Source organism: Anolis sagrei, chromosome 8 (assembly GCF_037176765.1).
Source record: "Anolis sagrei isolate rAnoSag1 chromosome 8, rAnoSag1.mat, whole genome shotgun sequence".
NCBI classification, from domain to species: domain Eukaryota; kingdom Metazoa; phylum Chordata; class Lepidosauria; order Squamata; family Dactyloidae; genus Anolis; species Anolis sagrei.
In genome coordinates this window covers 8,849,871-8,867,098 of record NC_090028.1, presented here as the reverse complement: position 1 = coordinate 8,867,098, position 17,228 = coordinate 8,849,871, and the positions used below count along the sequence as shown (strand labels likewise).

At 46.6% G+C, this 17,228-nt stretch overlaps 1 protein-coding gene and 1 long non-coding RNA gene across 3 annotated transcripts in view; both read left to right on the top strand.

The window, feature by feature from the left end:
• The window catches only part of SMPD3 (sphingomyelin phosphodiesterase 3), a 280,787-nt gene extending 280,681 nt beyond the window's left edge, over positions 1-106 (top strand). For both annotated transcript variants that reach the window (XM_060788073.2, XM_067471020.1), the window contains exon 9: positions 1-106. This exon is cut by the window's left edge and continues 1,038 nt beyond it. The gene's annotated coding sequence lies outside the window, so the exon portion shown is untranslated.
• A 276-nt stretch (positions 107-382) lies between these two features.
• On the top strand, positions 383-16,320 carry LOC137097564 (uncharacterized). Its single transcript, XR_010910265.1, has 2 exons — positions 383-8,608; positions 11,301-16,320. It is a non-coding gene; the product is annotated as an uncharacterized lncRNA (long non-coding RNA).
• Positions 16,321-17,228: the final 908 nt, after the last annotated feature.

Sequence of the window (17,228 nt, the reverse complement as noted above, 5' to 3'; positions counted from 1 at the left end):
TTTGGTTCAATTCCATCATTGGTGGAGTTCAGAATGCTCTTTGATTGTAGGTGGACTATACATCCCAGTAACTACACTTGCCGCACTTGCTCCCTTGCCTGGCCTGCTTTGGGTCCGGAGGCGTGCCTGAAGATCCTGGCGTGTGCACCAAAAGTCACCTCTTCTCCTGACTTTCTCCTCAGCCATTGGGACCGAGAGAGAGAGAGAGAGAGAGAGAGAGAGAGAGAGACAGAGGTGGAGATGCCCACCCTTCCTGAAGGTAGGCACAAAAACAAAGGAGGGAGCGGAGGTGGGAGATACCTCCAGCCGGAGGGGCTCTCTCTCTCTCTCTCTCTCTCTTGGTCCCAATGGCTGAGGAGAAAGTCAGGAGAAGAGGCAACTTTTAGTGCGCACGCTGGGGTCTTCAGACACACCTCTGGACCCAAAGCGGGCCAAGCGCGGTGGCTCCGCCCCTTGGCCCACCCGCGGATTGGGGAGAGGAGAGGAGGCGGGTGGAGCGCCAGGGGATCAGGAAAGGGAGCCGGTCATGGGGAAGGGATCGAACGCGGAGAACGATTGAGCGCCGGCTCTGCTCACGCACCCGGGGTCCAGGTGGAGCAGGAACGAGAGGGGCTAGGTGGGGCTCAAGGGCCCGGCCCCTTTGGGAAGAGGATCGCCCGGCAGTGAGGCAAGGAAGCCGAGGCTCCCCCTGGACTGCTAGGGCTGTTGTGAGTGAGGGGGCGCTCCTCAAGTGGCGGTCGAGGGGCATTTACAGAGGCGCCCCTGGCAAAAAAAAAGTGTTCTGCGACCGCTTACTTCGCGTAATGGACGAGCCGCCCCTGCCAATAGGCATGTGCAACCATGGTTCGAAATGGTTCTAAAGTATTTGCAAAACTAAAGTTCTGGTGGTGAAAACTAGGGGGTCCTGGTGCTTTGCTTCTACAGCAGCTGTTCTCGACCTGGGGGTCGCGACTCCCCGAGGGGTCGCTTGGCCATTTCAAAGGGGTCGCGACGTTGCCTCCTTTGGCCCCACCCTAGAATAGCGGCTCGACCCCAGGGCCACCCTCTTCTCACCCCTTTCAAGGCCTCCGCCGTTGGTGGAAGCCTCAAAAAGTGGCGAGAGGAGTGTGGCGGGAGCAGCAAGTCTTGGTGTTCAGAATGCTCTTTAATGGCAGGTGAACTATAACTCCAAGTAACTGCAAGTCCCAAATGTCAGGGTCTATTTCCCCCAAACTCCACCAGTGTTCACATTTGGACATACTGAATATACATCATTGGTGGAGTTCGGAATGCTCTTTGGTTGTAGGTGAACTATAAATCCCAGCAACTACAACTCCCAAAAGTTAAGGTCTATTTCCCCCAAACTCCACCAGTGTTCACATTTGGACATACTGAGTATCCGTGCCAAGTTTGGTCCAGATCCATCGTTGTTTGAGTCCACAGCACTCTCTGGATGTAGGTGATCTGCAATTCCCACACTCAAGGTCAATGCCCACCAGACCCTTTCAGTATTTTATGTTGGTAATGGGAGTTCTGCATGAACTCCATCATTGGTGGAGTTCGGAATGCTCTTTGGTTGTAGGTGAACTATAAATCCCAGCAACTACAACTCCCAAATGTTAAGGTCTATTTTCCCCAAACTCCGCCGGTGTTCACATTTGGACATACTGAGTATCTGTGACAGGTTTGGTCCAGATCTATCATTGTTTCAGTCCACAGTGCTCTCTGGATGTAGGTAAACTACAACTCCCAAACTCAAGGTCAATGCCCACCAGACCCTTTAAATATTTTATGTTGGTAATGGGAGTTCTGCATGAACTCCATCATTGGTGGAGTTCAGAATGCTCTTTGATTGTAGGTGAACTATAAATCCCTGCAAGTACAACTCCCAAATGTCAAGGTCTATTTTCCCCAAACTCCGCCAAGTTTGGTCCTGATCCATCATTGATTGAGTCCAAAGTGCTCTCTAAATGTAGGTGAACTATAAATCCCAGCAACTACAACTCCCAAATGTCAAGGTCTATTTTCCCCAAACTCTGCCAAATTTGGTCCAGATCCATCATTGATTGAGTCCACAGTGCTCTCTAGATGTAGGTGACTTACAACTCCCAAACTCAAGGTCAATGCCCACCAGACCTTTTCATTATTTTATGTTAGTCATGGGGGTTCTGTATGCCAAGTTTGGTTCAATTCCATTGTTGGTGGAGTTCAGAATGCTCTTTGATTGTAGGTGAACTATAAATCCCAGCAAGTACAACTCCCAAATGTCAAAGTCCACCTTCCCCAAAGTCCATCGATGTTCACATTTGGGCATATTGAGTACTCGTGGCACGTTTGGTCCAGATCTATCATTGTTCGAGTCCACAGTGCTCTCTGGATGTAAATGAACTACAACTCCAAAACTCAAGGTCAATGCCCACCAGACCCTTTCAGTATTTTATGTTGGTCATGGAAGTTCTGTATGCAAAGTTTGGTTCAATGCCATTGTTGGTGAAGTTCATAATGCTTTTTGATTGTAGGTGAACGATAAATCCCAGCAACTACAACTCCCAAATGTCAAGGTCTATTTTCCCCAAACTCCACCTATCCACATGCCCATAATTTTGACCCCAAAACCAGCTTTATACATGAGTGTCCACATTTGGGCATATTGTGTATTTGTGCGAAGTTTGGTCCAGATATATCACTGTTCGAGTCCACAGTGCTCTCTGGATATAGATGAACTACAACTCCCAAACGCAAGGGCCATGCCCACCAGGTCCTTTCAGTATTTTATGTTAGTCATGGGAGTTCTGTGTGCCAAGTTTAGTTCAATTCCATCGTTGGTGGAGTTCAGAAGGCTCTTTGATTGTAGGTGGACTAGAAATCCCAGGGACTACAACTCCCAAATGACAACATAAATCCCCCCCCCCAACCCCACCAGTATTCAAATTTGGCCGTATTGGGCTTTTTTGCCACATGCTCTCCTGTCTTCACAGGTGTTTTGTCCTACAACTCCCAGAAATCAATTTACCAGCTGTTGTTGGTCTCTTGTCAAAGGCTTTCATGGCTGGAATCACTGGGTTGCTGTGAGTTTTCTGGGCTGTATGGCCATGTTCCAGAAGCATTCTCTCCTGACATTTCTCCTGCATCTATGGCAGGCATCCTCAGAGATTATGAGGTCTGTTGGAAACGCACGTGGGGTTTATGTATCTGTGGAATAATATCCAGTTTGGGAGAAAGAACTCTTGTCTGTTGGAGGTAGGAGTGAATGTTTCAATTGGCCACCTTGATTAGCATTGAATGGCCTAGCAGTTTCAAGGTCTGGCTTGTTAGTGCCTGGGGGAATCCTTTGTTGGGAGGTGATTCGCTGGCCCTGATTGTTTCTTGTTTGGAACTGCTAGGCTATTCAAGGATGTCTGCCATAGCTGCAGGTGAAACGTCAGGAGAGAATGCTTCTGGAACATGGGTTGTTGTAGGTTTTTCGGGCTATATGGCCATGTTACAGAAGCATTCTCTCCTGACGTTTCACCTGCATCTATGGCAGGCATCCTCATAGGTTGTGAGGTCTGTTGTTGAAGGCTTTCATGGCTGGAATCACTGGGTTGCTGTGAGTTTTCCGAGCTGTATAGATGTGTTCTAGAAGCATTCTCTCCTGACATTTTGCCTACATCTATGGCAGGCATCCTCATAGATTGTGAGGTCTGTTGTTGAAGGCTTTCATGCCTGGAATCACTGGGCTGCTGTGAGTTTTCCGGGCTGTATGGCCATGTTCCAGAAGCATTCTCTCCTGACGTTTCACCTACATCTATGGCGGGCATCCTCAGAGGTTATGAGGTCTGTTGGAAATGAGGCAAGTGGGGTTTATGTATCTGTGGAAGGTCAAGGGTGGGAGAAAGAACTCTTGTCTGTTGGAGGTAGGTATGGCCACCTTGATTAGCATTGAATAGCTTAGCAGTTTCAAGTTCTGGCTTCTTACTGCCTGGGGGAATCCATTGTTGGGAGGTGATTAGCTGGCCCTAATTGTTTCTTGTCTAGAACTGCTAGGCCATTCAAGGATGCCTGTCATAGATGCAGGCAAAACATCAGGAGAGAATGCTTCTGGAACATGGGTTGTTGTAGGTTTTTCGGGCTATATGGCCATGTTCTAGAAGCATTCTCTCCTGACGTTTCACCTTCATCTATGGCAGGCATCCTCATAGGTTGTGAGGTCTGTTGTTGACCTTACAACCTCTGAGAATGCCTGCCAAAGATGCAGGCAAAACATCAGGAGAGAATGCTTCTGGAACATGGTCAAACAGCCCGAAAGACTTACAGCAACCCAGAATTGGGATTCTCTGCCTCTCCACCTCCAATGTTTACCACCCGCGGTAAATAGTAATCGAGGTACAGTCTTGCAAAACATTGTAAGTTACCATCAGCTTATTGCCTTCTCCAAGTAGAAGACATAGGAATATATGTGTATATAGAAGCAATTGTACCCAATAATGAGAAACAACACGATGTTATGTATGTACAGTTCAATAGCGAAGCAAAAACCAACAACAACACTAGTGGTCTAGTTCAATTTTCTATACATTCTTGCATCTTTGTACGACAACAATAAGAACTAGATTCTTTGTCTCGCATTTAGATGCGCCGAGATTCTTGGGGACTTTTCGGGGGATAGTTTCTGAACCCAACTTTGTCCGAGTTTACCATCTTTGGAGATTTTCCATTTTTAACTCTCAATGGGGAAAAAATTCAACCGTAGTCACTTTCTGGATTAGCCATAACCAGTGTTGTTTGTTGCCACTGAATCATCTTGTGGGTCAAACTTTGAGAACACAAATCGGTCGGGAAGTGTATTTCTTTGCCTTCTTCTTAGTGCATTGACCTAGTGCCTTCAGATGCTTTGATATGCTTTGGAAAATGTAGACTCCCGTGAGAGGGCAAATGCAAGGAAGAGACTCTTTACTCCAGGGAAAGGTGTTTGAAAAGAAAAGGAAATGCCATGTAGCCATCATCAGATACTTCCCCGTAATTTGCAAATATTATATACTAGCTTGGGGACCCGGCGCTGCCCGGGTTATTTGAGAAAGGAATTGTGTATAAAGGTTGGTCTGTATCAGTTATTTATACGGCTCACAGTGGTCTCAGGAAGAGTTAATGAAGGTACTGCTAATCCCATCATCTGTGGCCCATCCTCCTCCAAACTGCAGCATGATGGAGAGTGGGTCATGGGGACTCTGTGTGCCAAGTTTGGTCTTTATTGGTCATTGTTGGGGGCCGCAGTGGTCTGTGGGAACCAAAGGGTTTGAAAGTACTATAAATCCCATCATGCATTGTGTGCCCTCCCCCAAACCTCACCAGGATGTAAAAGGTGTCATGAGGGTTATGTGTGCCAAGTTTGGTCTTGTTCAGTCATTGGATGAGGGTCGCAGCGGTCTCGGAAAGCGAGTGGAGGTACTTCAAGTCCCAGTTATTTATATGGCTCGCAGTGGTCTCAGGAAGAGTTAGTTAAGGTACTGTGAATACCATCATCTGTGGTCCATCCTCCTCCAAACTGCAGCATGATGGAGAGTGGGTCATGGGGGCCCTGTGTGCCAAGTTTGGTCTTTATTAGTCATTGTTGAGGGCCGCAGTGGTCTGTGGGAACTGAAGGGTTTGAAAATACTATAAATCCCATCATGCATTATGTACCCTCCCCCAAACCTCACCAGGATGTCAAAGGGGTCATGGGGGTTATGTGTGCCAAGTTTGGTCTTGTTCAGTCATTGGATGAGGGTCGCAGCGGTCTCGGAAAGCGAGTGGAGGTACTTCAGGTCCCATCATCCATGGTCTGACTTCCTCCAAACAGCAGTAGGATGTAGAGTGGGTCACGGGGGCTCGGTGTGTCAAGTTTGGTCTTCATCGGTCTTTGTTGGGGGCCACAGTGGTCCCTGTTTGAAAGTACTACAAATCCCATAATACATGGCCCACCGCCCCCAAACCGTACCAGGACGTAAAGGGATTCATGGGGGTTAGGTGTGCCAAGTTTGGTCCAGTTGCGTCACCTGTGTTGCTCACAGTGGCTTGTGAAAGTGGCAGCCAGTCAGAAAGCTGCCACATTCACTTCCGTCCTTCCGTCCTTCCGCCCTCCGCACACATACATACATACAAACATTCACTTTTATTATATATATAGATATAGATGTATCATATGTGTAGATCCTTAAACTCTAGAGTTATTTTCTATGATATGGAATAGAATCAAAGCCTAACGGGTACGGCACTTGGGTTGTGAAGCTCATGCCAGTCTCCCAAATATCCCAGTTGTCATTCCATCAACTACTCTGGAACGAATGCATTTAAGTGTTGCCAAATGCTCTTTCTTCTCTTATCTTGAACCTGTGAGATGGCAATGTACTATTTTGACTCCGAGGATTGTTTCTGGAATTGTATTGACTCGGTCTGGATGGTTGGCCAGTCCTACCTTTCCCATCTCTGGGAAGATAGATGAAGCTGGAGATGTGCTCCATCAAGTATTGATGATCACCAGGTCTTGTGCTAGAACAGGCTTCTCCCAATCCAGAACCCTCCATCATCCCTGTCCATTGGCTACATAGACAGGGGCAGATGGGAGTAGTAGTACCAACTAACCCTTCAGAGGACCTTCAGAGGACTATATTCCCTACTCCCTTGGAGTAGGGAATATAGATGAAGCTAGAGATGGGCTCAATTGGGTATTGAGCAGCCAATCCAACACACTCCATCATCCTTTGGAGTAGGGAATATAGATGAAGCTAGAGATGGGCTCAATTGGGTATTGAGCAGCCAATCCAACACACTCCATCATCCTTTGGAGTAGGGAATATAGATGAAGCTAGAGATGGGCTCAATTGGGTATTGAGCAGCCAATCCAACACACTCCATCATCCTTTGGAGTAGGGAATATAGATGAAGCTAGAGATGGGCTCAATTGGGTATTGAGCAGCCAATCCAACACACTCCATCATCCTTTGGAGTAGGGAATATAGATGAAGCTAGAGATGGGCTCAATTGGGTGTTGAGCAGCCTTCTCCCAATCCCTCATGCTCCATCATCCCTGTCCATTGACTACATGGGTAGGGGCCAATGGGAGTAGTAGTACCAACCCTTCAGAGGACCTTCAGAGGACTATATTCCCTACTCCCTTGGAGAAGGGAATACAAATGAAGCTAGAGATGGGCTCAATTGGGTATTGAGCAGCCTTCTCCCAATCCCTCACGCTCCATCATCCCTATCCATTGACTACATGAGTAGGGGTGATGGGAGTAGTAATACCAATCCTTCAGAGGACCTTCAGAGGACTATATTCCCTACTCCCTTGGAGTTGGGAATATAGATGAAGCTAGAGATGGGCTCAATTGGGTATTGAGCAGCCTTCTCCCAATCTCTCACACTCCATCATCCCTGTCCATTGGCTACATAGGCAGGGGCAGATGGGAGTAGTAGTACCAACCCTTCAGAGGACTCTGGGCTGGGAAAGGCTTCTCTAGAGTAGGGAATAGAAATGAAACTAGAGATGTGCTCCATCGGATATTGATGATCATTAGGTCTTGTGCTAGAACAGGTTTCTCGCAATTCAGGACCTTCCATCATCCCTATCCATTGACCACATGGGTAAAGGATGATGGGAGTAGTAGTACCAACCCTTCAGAGGACTCTGGGCTGGGAATGGCGTCTCTAGAGTAGGGAATATAAATGAAGTTGGAGATGTGCTCAGTTGGGTACTGAGCAGACTTCTCCCAATCCCTCACGCTCCATCATCCCTGCCCATTGACCACCTGGGTAAGGGGTGATGGGAGTAGTAGTACCAACCCTTCAGAGGACTCTGGGCTGGGAATGGCTTCTCTAGAGTAGGGAATAGAAATGAAATTGGAGATGTGCTCAGTTGGGTATTGAGGAGACTTCTCCCAATCCCTCACGCTCCATCATCCCTGCCCATTGACCACCTGGGTAAGGGATGATGGGAGTAGTAGTACCAACCCTTCAGAGGACTCTTGGCTGGGAAAGGCTTCTCTACAGTAGGGAATAGAAATGAAGCTGGAGATGTGCTCAGTTGGGTACTGAGCAGCCTTCTCCCAATCCCTCATGCTCCATCATCCCTGTCCATTGACCACATGGGTAGGGGCTGATGGGAGTAGTAGTACCAACCCTTCAGAGAACTCTTGGCAGGGAAAGGCATCCCTAGAGTAGGGAATATAGATGAAGCTAGAGAAGGACACTACCCACCAAATCCTTCCAGTATTTTCTGTTGGTCATGGGAGAACTGTGTGTCAAGTTTGGTTCAATTCCATCGTTGGTGGGGTTCAGAATGTTCTTTGATGGTAGACGAACTATAAATCCCAGCAACTACAACTCCCAAATGATAAAATCAATTTTTTTTTGAGTGAAGGACATACATTGGGTTGTTAGGTGTCTTGTGTCCAAATTTGGTATCAATTCGGCCTCATGTAAGCCGCACCGAGTCTCTTGGGGAGATCGTAGCGGGATACAAATAAAGTTATTATTATTATTATTATTATTATTATTATTATTATTAGTTCAGTAGTTTTTGAGTTCTGTTAATCCCACAAACGAACATTACATTTTTATTTATATAGATTAAATTTTCAGGGCTCCAAACTCTAGTGATACCAATAATAAGGCAAATCAAATCAAAATATTTATTTCAGTCATTGACCAGCACAGGAAATAGTGTCACATTTCCAGACAAACCTGGCATGTTTGGTACATTAAAAATATAAATATAACTACTAAAAACACAATATGGGTGAGGGAGCAGAAGGGGGGACAGGGTGAAAACATACAATGCCCAGATAGATCACCCAATTTTAGATTCAGAGAAGAAGATTACTGGACACACAGTTGACTTTTGGGACTAGTCATTCCCTGGTGGATTTTGTATGCTGCTGCACAGAACTTTGCGACATTGTAGGTTGTAGCTGAATTAGTATCTGCAAGTAGCAGGGAGGTATAAAATTGTCCTGAATGGCCTGGGTGCTTGTCTATCAGAGGTAAGATAAGCCTGGCACGGGTATCCCTGTAGAACGGGCACTGAAGGAGCACATGTTAGGGCTGGGCAATTCGTTTCGTTAATTCGTAATTCGTTAAAAAATTCGTTAATTTTTGAATTACAAAACGATTACAAAACTTATTTTTAAACCTGGAAGTGTTTTTAAATATTGAAACGGCAGGCGCCAAAAAATTTTGTATTTCCGTCCATTTCGGAAATACGTAAGATGGCCGCCTGGCTTGCTGGGAGCTCTCCTCTCTCGGCGCCGGCTGAGCAAGCGAGCGAGAGGCGAGCGAGAGGGCGAGCGGCGAGCGAGAGGGCGAGCGGCGAGCGAGAGGGCGAGCGGCGAGCGAGAGGGCGAGCGGCGAGCGAGAGGGCGAGCGGCGAGCGAGAGGGCGAGGGCGAGTGGTGAGCGAGAGGGCAAGCGGCGAGCGAGAGGGCGAGGGCGAGCGGCGAGCGAGAGGGCGAGGGAGAGGGCGAGCGGCGAGCGAGAGGGCGAGGGCGAGCGGCGAGCGAGAGGGCAAGCGAGAGGGCAAGCGGCGAGCGAGAGGGCGAGGGCGAGCGAGAGGGTGAGCGGCGAGCGAGAGGGCGAGCGAGAGGGCGAGCGGCGAGTGAGAGTGCGAGGGCGAGCGGCGAGCGAGAGGGTGAGCGAGAGGGCGAGCGAGAGGGCGAGCGAGAGGGCGAGGGCGAGCGAGAGGGTGAGCGGCGAGCGAGCGGCGAGCGAGAGGGCCCGCCAGAGTGAGTGCCTGCCTTCCCTCAATAATAATTTCTCCTCCCTATTCTACTAAATTAATAATTAAATTTAAAAAATATTTAAAAAATATTGAAAAAAAAAGGGCACCATCTTTACAAAATGTTTTGTAAATATTTGCGAAATTTCGTAAATACCGAACTTTTTTTTTGGAAAGTTTTGTAATTATTTTAAATATCGAAACAAAAAAACACCCCAATTACAAATCGATTTTAGAAACAAATTTTTGCGTTGTTACCCAGGCCTAGCACATGTTCTATTGTTTCCACATGACCCGAGTCACAGGGGTAGAGTCTCTCTGGGAAAGGGATCTTCCGGTAGCGGCCTTCGAGTACAGCTGATGGGAGAGCGTGGCATCGGGCCAGGGTGGAAGCCCTCCGATGAATAGGAACCTCTAAGTATGTTAAATATGCCATAGGGGAGGCAAGGTATCTGCTGTCTTCACTGATAAGGAAGGTTGGAACCGAGGCCAGATCTAGTTGGCGCTCTGTGTCTGTGATACGTTGTTTAATAAGTGCTTTGGCTTGATTGTAATCCATAGCTAATAGTAGACCTGGAGAAAATCCCAATGAGGAGATTTTGGATGCTACCGCCTGCTTCCATGTGGATTGGAAGTCATCCTTCATGGTTAGTGGGGCAAGACCAAAGGGTGCACGGGATAGTCTGAGCCAGAGGTTGAGTATGGCCACCCACACCCTGGCCTCCACTCTCATAAAGCCCGTCTCTAGTCACAGGGTGGCATTAGAAACACATTTAGGGACCTGCAAGGCCGGTCTCAGAAACTTGGACTGAACCACCTCTAATGGGGCAAAACTGGGGAAGGGGCCCAGCTGAGCCCCATACAAGAGTTGGGCTAATGACTTGGCTTCAAACAGCTTGAGCGCTGCCGGTGTGAAGTGGCCCCCTCTTGTCCTAAGATATTTAAGAATGGCAATTGAGCTCCCCTGCGCGGTGTTGGAGACTTGATCCCCATGAGCTCTTGATCCCCATGAGGGAGGAGGGAGCAAGCTTGTTTTCTGCTTCCTTGGAGACTAGGACGCGGAACAATGGCTTCAAACTACAAGAGAGGAGATTCCATCTGAACATGAGGAAGAACTTCCTGACTGTGAGAGCCGTTCAGCAGTGGAACTCTCTGCCCCGGAGTGTGGTGGAGGCTCCTTCTTTGGAAGCTTTTAAGCAGAGGCTGGATGGCCATTTGTCAGGGGTGATTTGAATGCAATATTCCTGCTTCTTGGCAGGGGGTTGGACTGGATGGCCCATGAGGTCTCTTCCAACTCTTTGATTCTATGATTCTATGATTCTGCTACCATTAGATTGGAAAACTACACCTAGATATTTGAAGGATGTAACTTGTTCAATTTTATGGCCATCTATGCTCCAAGAGTAAGTCCTGGGCCTATTAGCAAAAGCCATGATTTTGGTTTTATTGTAATTGAGTTGGAGCTGATCTGTGTTGCAATGTTGTATTAATGCTCTCAGAGCTCTTTTGAGCCCAATGGGTGTTCTAGAGAGTACAGCAGCAGCATCTGCATCAAGCAGGATGGAGATGTGTCTTCCCGCCAGCATAATAAGGCAAAAAAAGTAACGAAAAGGCCAGCGATACTCATTTAATTGGACCCACGGAAACGTTTGTTGGAAAGTGTTGGTCTTGCGACTAGTTTGTCTCATTAGTCCTAGATATCTAATATTCTTTGGGGAATTTCCAAACAATAATAGAAGTCCAGGCTCAACTCGCTATGCAGCGAGCAGAATCGATAAGCCAAAGATTTTCAAGGAAAGCAAAATAAGGATTTGTGGAGATAAATGGGAGGCAACTAACAGCATTCCCAAGGCAGCTTTTTGCTCCTCTTTAATTCTTTACCAACCCAAGAACGTCAACGCTCTGTGCTATTAAAGGAAGCCACGCACTGCAAGCAAATCATCTTCGAGAATATACTCAGGGACCCACTTACCTGGGAATAAGAACACAAGTAAGATTGGCTTTCGAGTAGATCTGTGAGCATTTGCATGGTCAGTTGTCAAGGGGTTGCGGTGCAAAATCTTAATTTCCATCTGCATTAGGTATCTGCTATCCATGGTTCTAAAGTAGTGGGTTGTTGTAGGTTTTTTCGGGCTATATGGTCATGTTCTAGAAGCATTCTCTCCTGACATTTTGCCTGCATCTATGGCAAGCATCCTCAGAGGTAGTGGGTCTGGAGAACAAGCCCTATCAAGGGTCTGGAGAACAAGCCCTATGAGGAGCGGCTTAGGGAACTGGGCATGTTTAGCCTGAAGAAGAGAAGGCTGAGAGGAGATATGATAGCCATGTATAAATATGTGAGAGGAAGCCACAGGGAGGAGGGAGCAAGCTTGTTTTCTGCTTCCTTGGAGACTAGGACGCGGAACAATGGCTTCAAACTACAAGAGAGGAGATTCCATCTGAACATGAGGAAGAACTTCCTGACTGTGAGAGCCGTTCAGCAGTGGAACTCTCTGCCCCGGAGTGTGGTGGAGGCTCCTTCTTTGGAAGCTTTTAAGCAGAGGCTGGATGGCCATTTGTCAGGGGTGATTTGAATGCAATATTCCTGCTTCTTGGCAGAATGGGGTTGGACTGGATGGCCCATGAGGTCTCTTCTAACTCTTTGATTCTATGATTCTATGATTCTAGTGAGGTCTGTTGGAACTAGGAAAATGGCTTTATATATCTTTGGAATGACTAGGCTGGGACAAAAAACTCTTGTCTGTTGGAGCTAGGTGTGAATGTTTCAACTGTCCACCGTGATTAGCATTTGATGGCCTGGCAGTGCCTGGGGCAATCTTTTGCTGAGAGGTGATTAGATGTACTTACAAAACTAAAGTTCTGCAGGTGAAAACTAGGGGGCGCTAGTGCATTGCTTCAACAGTGTTACTAAAATTCTGGTGGTGAAACTTACAGAACTCTAACACGACTTTCAAAATTTCATTATAAATGGCCGTTCCTAATAGGTTAGAATCATAGAATCATATAGTTGGAAGAGACCTCATGGGCCATCCAGTCCAACCCCATTCTGCCAAGAAGCAGGAATATTGCATTCAAATCACCCCTGACAGATGGCCATCCAGCCTCTGTTTAAAAGCTTCCAAAGAAGGAGCCTCCACCACACTCCGGGGCAGAGAGTTCCACTGCTGAATGGCTCTCACAGTCAGGAAGTTCTTCCTAATGTTCAGATGGAACTCCTTTCTTGTAGTTTGAAGCCATTGTTCTGCGTCCTAGTCTCCAGGGAAGCAGAAAACAAGCTTGCTCCCTCCTCCCTGTGACTTCCTCTCTCACATAGGTTCTGTCATAAAAATCACCAATAATGAAATAGTAATGAAATTTTGAAAGTTTTGTTAGAGTTCTGAAATTTTCACCACCCGAACTTTAGCAACACTGCAGAAGCAAAGCTCCAGCGCCCCCTAGTTTTCACAACCAGAACTTTAGTTTTCTAAGTACTTTAGAATCAGTTAGAACCATGGATTGCACATGCTAATCTGCATTTTAGATGGGTTAGACGGGTTAAAAACTGTCTATACCACTCTTTTTGAGGTTAGCTTTGAGCCCATCTTGAAATCTCTTTTCCTGCCCACCAACATTCCATTTTCCGTTCTTGAGTTCGGAGTAGAGTAACTGCTTTGGGAGACGGAGATCGTGCATTCGGACAATGTGGCCAGTCCAGCGGAGTTGATGGCGGAGGACCATCGCTTCAAAGCTGGTGGTCTTTGCTTCTTCCAGCATGCTGACATTTCCCCGCCTGTCTTCCCAAGAGATTTGCAGGATTTTTCGGAGGCAACACTGATGGAATCGTTCCAGGAGTTGCGTGTGACGTCTGTAGACAGTCCAAGTTCTGTAGGCATGTAACAGGGTTGGGAGAACAATAGCTGTAGTTCTGAATACAGGTGAGCGAAACAGCAGAAATCTGTACTGTGCATTGTCGAAGGTTTTCATGGCTGGAATGACTGGGTTATTGTAGGTTTTTCGGGCTATATGGCCATGTTCTAGAAGCATTCTCTCCTGATGTTTCGCCTGCATTTACGGCAAGCAGCCTCAGAGGTTGTGACCCACAACCAACTCTGTGATTCTATGATTCATACAAGGAAAAATCCAGTTCATATACAGGAGCAACAAGGGTGTCGTTGTGTTAGTCTTGGGGATGGGCTTCCAGTTACAGAGTTTAGGATTTTTTTTTTATTTATCGTGTCATCAGCAACCACACCATTGTATTACATTTCTAAAAGAACAAAACAAACAAACAGATACAAAAAACACAGATTTTGCAAGCTTGGTAGTTGATTAAATGTCCTTTGACCAGCATCTGGCCACTTGGAGTGCCTCTGGTGTTGCTGCAAGAAGGTCCTCCATTGTGTATGTAGCAGGACTCAGGTTGCATTGCAGCAGGTGGTCAGTGGTGTGCTCTTCTCCACACTCGCATGTCATGGGTTTTACTTTGTGGCCCCATTTCTGAAGGTTGGCTCTGCATCTCGTGGTGCCAGAGCGCAGTCTGTTCAGCGCCTTCCAAGTTGCTCAGTCTTCTGTGTGCCCAGGAGGGAGTCTCTCATTTAGTATCAGCCATTGATTGAGGTTCTGGGTTTGAGCCTGCCACTTTTGGACTCTCGGTTGCTGAGGTGTTCCAGCGAGTGTCTCTGTAGATCTAAGAAAACTATTTCTAGATTTAAGTCGTTGGCGTGCTGGCTGATACCCAAACTATGGATGAGCTGGAGATGTCTCTGCCTTGGTCCTTTCACTATTGGCTGCTACTTCCCGGTGGATGTGAATATCGGGTACCACCTTTTCTATTTTTGGGAAGATGCCCAGGGGGGAGTCTCTCATTTGGTATTAGCCATTGATTGAGGCTCTGAGTTTGAGCCTGCCACTTTTGGACTCTTGCTTGCTGAGGTGTTCCAGCGGGTGTCTCTGTCGATCTTAGAAAACTATTTCTTGATTTAAGTCGTTGGCGTGCTGGCTGAAACCCAAACAAGGGATGAGTTTGAGATGTCTCCACCTTGGTCCTTTCACTATTGGCTGCTACTTCCTGGCGGATGTGAATTTCGGGTACCACCTTTTCTATTTTTGGGAAGATGCCCAGGGGGGAGTCTCTCATTTGGTATTGGCCATTGATTGAGGCTCTGAGTTTGAGCCTGCCACTTTTGGACTCTCGTTTGCTGAGGTGTTCCAGCAGGTGTCTCTGTAGATCTTAGAAAACTATTTCTTGATTTAGGTCGTTGGCGTGCTGGCTGATACCCAAACAGGGGATGAGCTGGAGATGTCACTGCCTTGGTCCTTTCACTATTGGCTGCTACTTCCCGGCGGATGTCAGGTGGTGCAATACCGGCTAAGCAGTGTAATTTCTCCAGTGGTGTAGGGCGCAGACACCCTGTGATAGTGCGGCATGTCTCATTAAGAGCCACATCCACTGTTTTAGTGTGGTGAGATGTGTTCCACACTGGGCATGCATACTCAGCAGCAGAATAGCACAGCGCAAGGGCAGATGTCTTCACTGTATCTGGTTGTGATCCCCAGGTTGTGCCAGTCAGCTTTCGTATGATATTGTTTCTAGCACTCACTTGCTGAGATGTTCTGGCGAGTGTCTCTGTCAATCTAAGAAAACTATTTCTAGATTTAAGTAGTTGGCGTGCTGGTTGATACCCAAACAAGGGATGAGCTGGAGATGTCATTGCCTTGGTCCTTTCACTATTGGCTGCTACTTCCTGGTGGATGTGAATTTCGGGTACCACCTTTTCTATTTTTGGGAAGATTCCAGGATGTTAGGAGAGTGGCCAGTTTGGATTCGTAATTCTCGATCCAGAGGTATGTTTCCATTTCGGGAAATTATCTTCTCAAAAACAGAATGGGGGGAGGACCTGAAATTTGAAACAAAAACCGAACGAAAACAGAATGGATTCCTGCCATTTTCCACCCCACTAGTTCTGAAATGCTCTGCAGTTGGCATGACTGAAGTAGCTTCTGTCTTCCGTACGAGAGTTGTCTTCTCTTCCTTTCTCCTCCTTCTCTCTTTCCAACACAATTTGTAGGGCAATGTCTTCTCCCATCCTTTCTTTTCATGCTTTCTGATCCTTACAAAGTGATCAACCAAAAGCCCGGATCCGGTCATCATTGTGCCCAAGGGATTGGGGACGCTTTTGTCAGAACTGGGACAGTCCGCATTGAGCTGTTTAGTCTGTCTGAGTCAATACATATCAGTCCAGATCTCAGAGTTCGGAGACGCAGCCTGTCTGTCCAAACTAGCCGAAGGGAAGTAGACTTCAAACCTGTAATATAAATATCCAGACATTGACCTCATTGACAACACAGATTCCATTACGAAAAAAACCCTGGTATTACCGACGCGGTCATTTCCCTCTATCCTTAACCTGCACATGTTTTAACTATGAATCTCTGTCTTTTTAAATATTGTATTAATAGGTTTAGAAAGCCTAAAAAAAACCATTTTTTTTATTTCAATGATTTTTTCTGTATCGTATCCTTCTAAAAAAAAATACTAATGTTTTTATATGGTAAGCACATACAAACCTTCTGGCATTTTTGTTATTATGATTATATATAAATATATATATTAAAGAAAGCCAATTGAAAATGGTTCCGCCCGTTTATTTGTGTGTATCAAAACAAAAAGAGTGTATGATTCCTTTACAAAAAATTAATAGTAATGACGGTATGCACATCACTAGAAGGGATGCTGCAGGGCCAGATCAACTACACCCAAGAGTACTGAAGGAACTAGCGGAAGTCATTTCGGAACCATTGGCAACCATCTTTGAGAGTTCTTGGAGAACGGGAGAAGTTCCAGCAGATTGGAGGAGGGCCAATGTGGTCCCAATCTTCAAGAAGGGAAAAAAGGATGACCCAAACAACTACCGTCCGGTCAGCCTCACGTCGATACCGGGCAAGATTCTGGAAAAGATTGTTAAGGAAGCGGTCTGCAAACACTTAGAAACAAATGCAGTCATCGCTAATAGTCAACATGGATTTATCAAAAACAAGTCATGCCAGACTAATCTGATCTCTTTCTTCAATAGAGTTACAAGCTGGGTAGATGCGGGGAATGCCGTGGATGTAGCGTACCTGGATTTCAGTAAGGCCTTCGACAAGGTCCCCCATGACCTTCTGGCAAGGAAACTAGTCCAATGTGGGCTAGGCAAAACTACGGTGAGGTGGATCTGTAATTGGTTAAATGGACGAACCCAGAGGGTGATTCTCCCCAATGCTTCCTCTTCATCTTGGAAAGAAGTGACAAGTGGAGTGCCATCAGCAGGGTTCCCCCCTGGGCCCGGTCCTGTTCAACATCTTTATTAATGACTTAGATGAAGGGCTAGAAGGCAGGATCATCAAGTTTGCAGACGACACCAAATTGGGAGGGATAGCCAATACTCCAGAGCACAGGAGCAGAATTCAAAACGATCTTGACAGATTAGAGAGATGAATGGCCAAAACTAACAAAATGAAGTTCAACAGGGACAAATGCAAGATACTCCACTTTGGCAGAA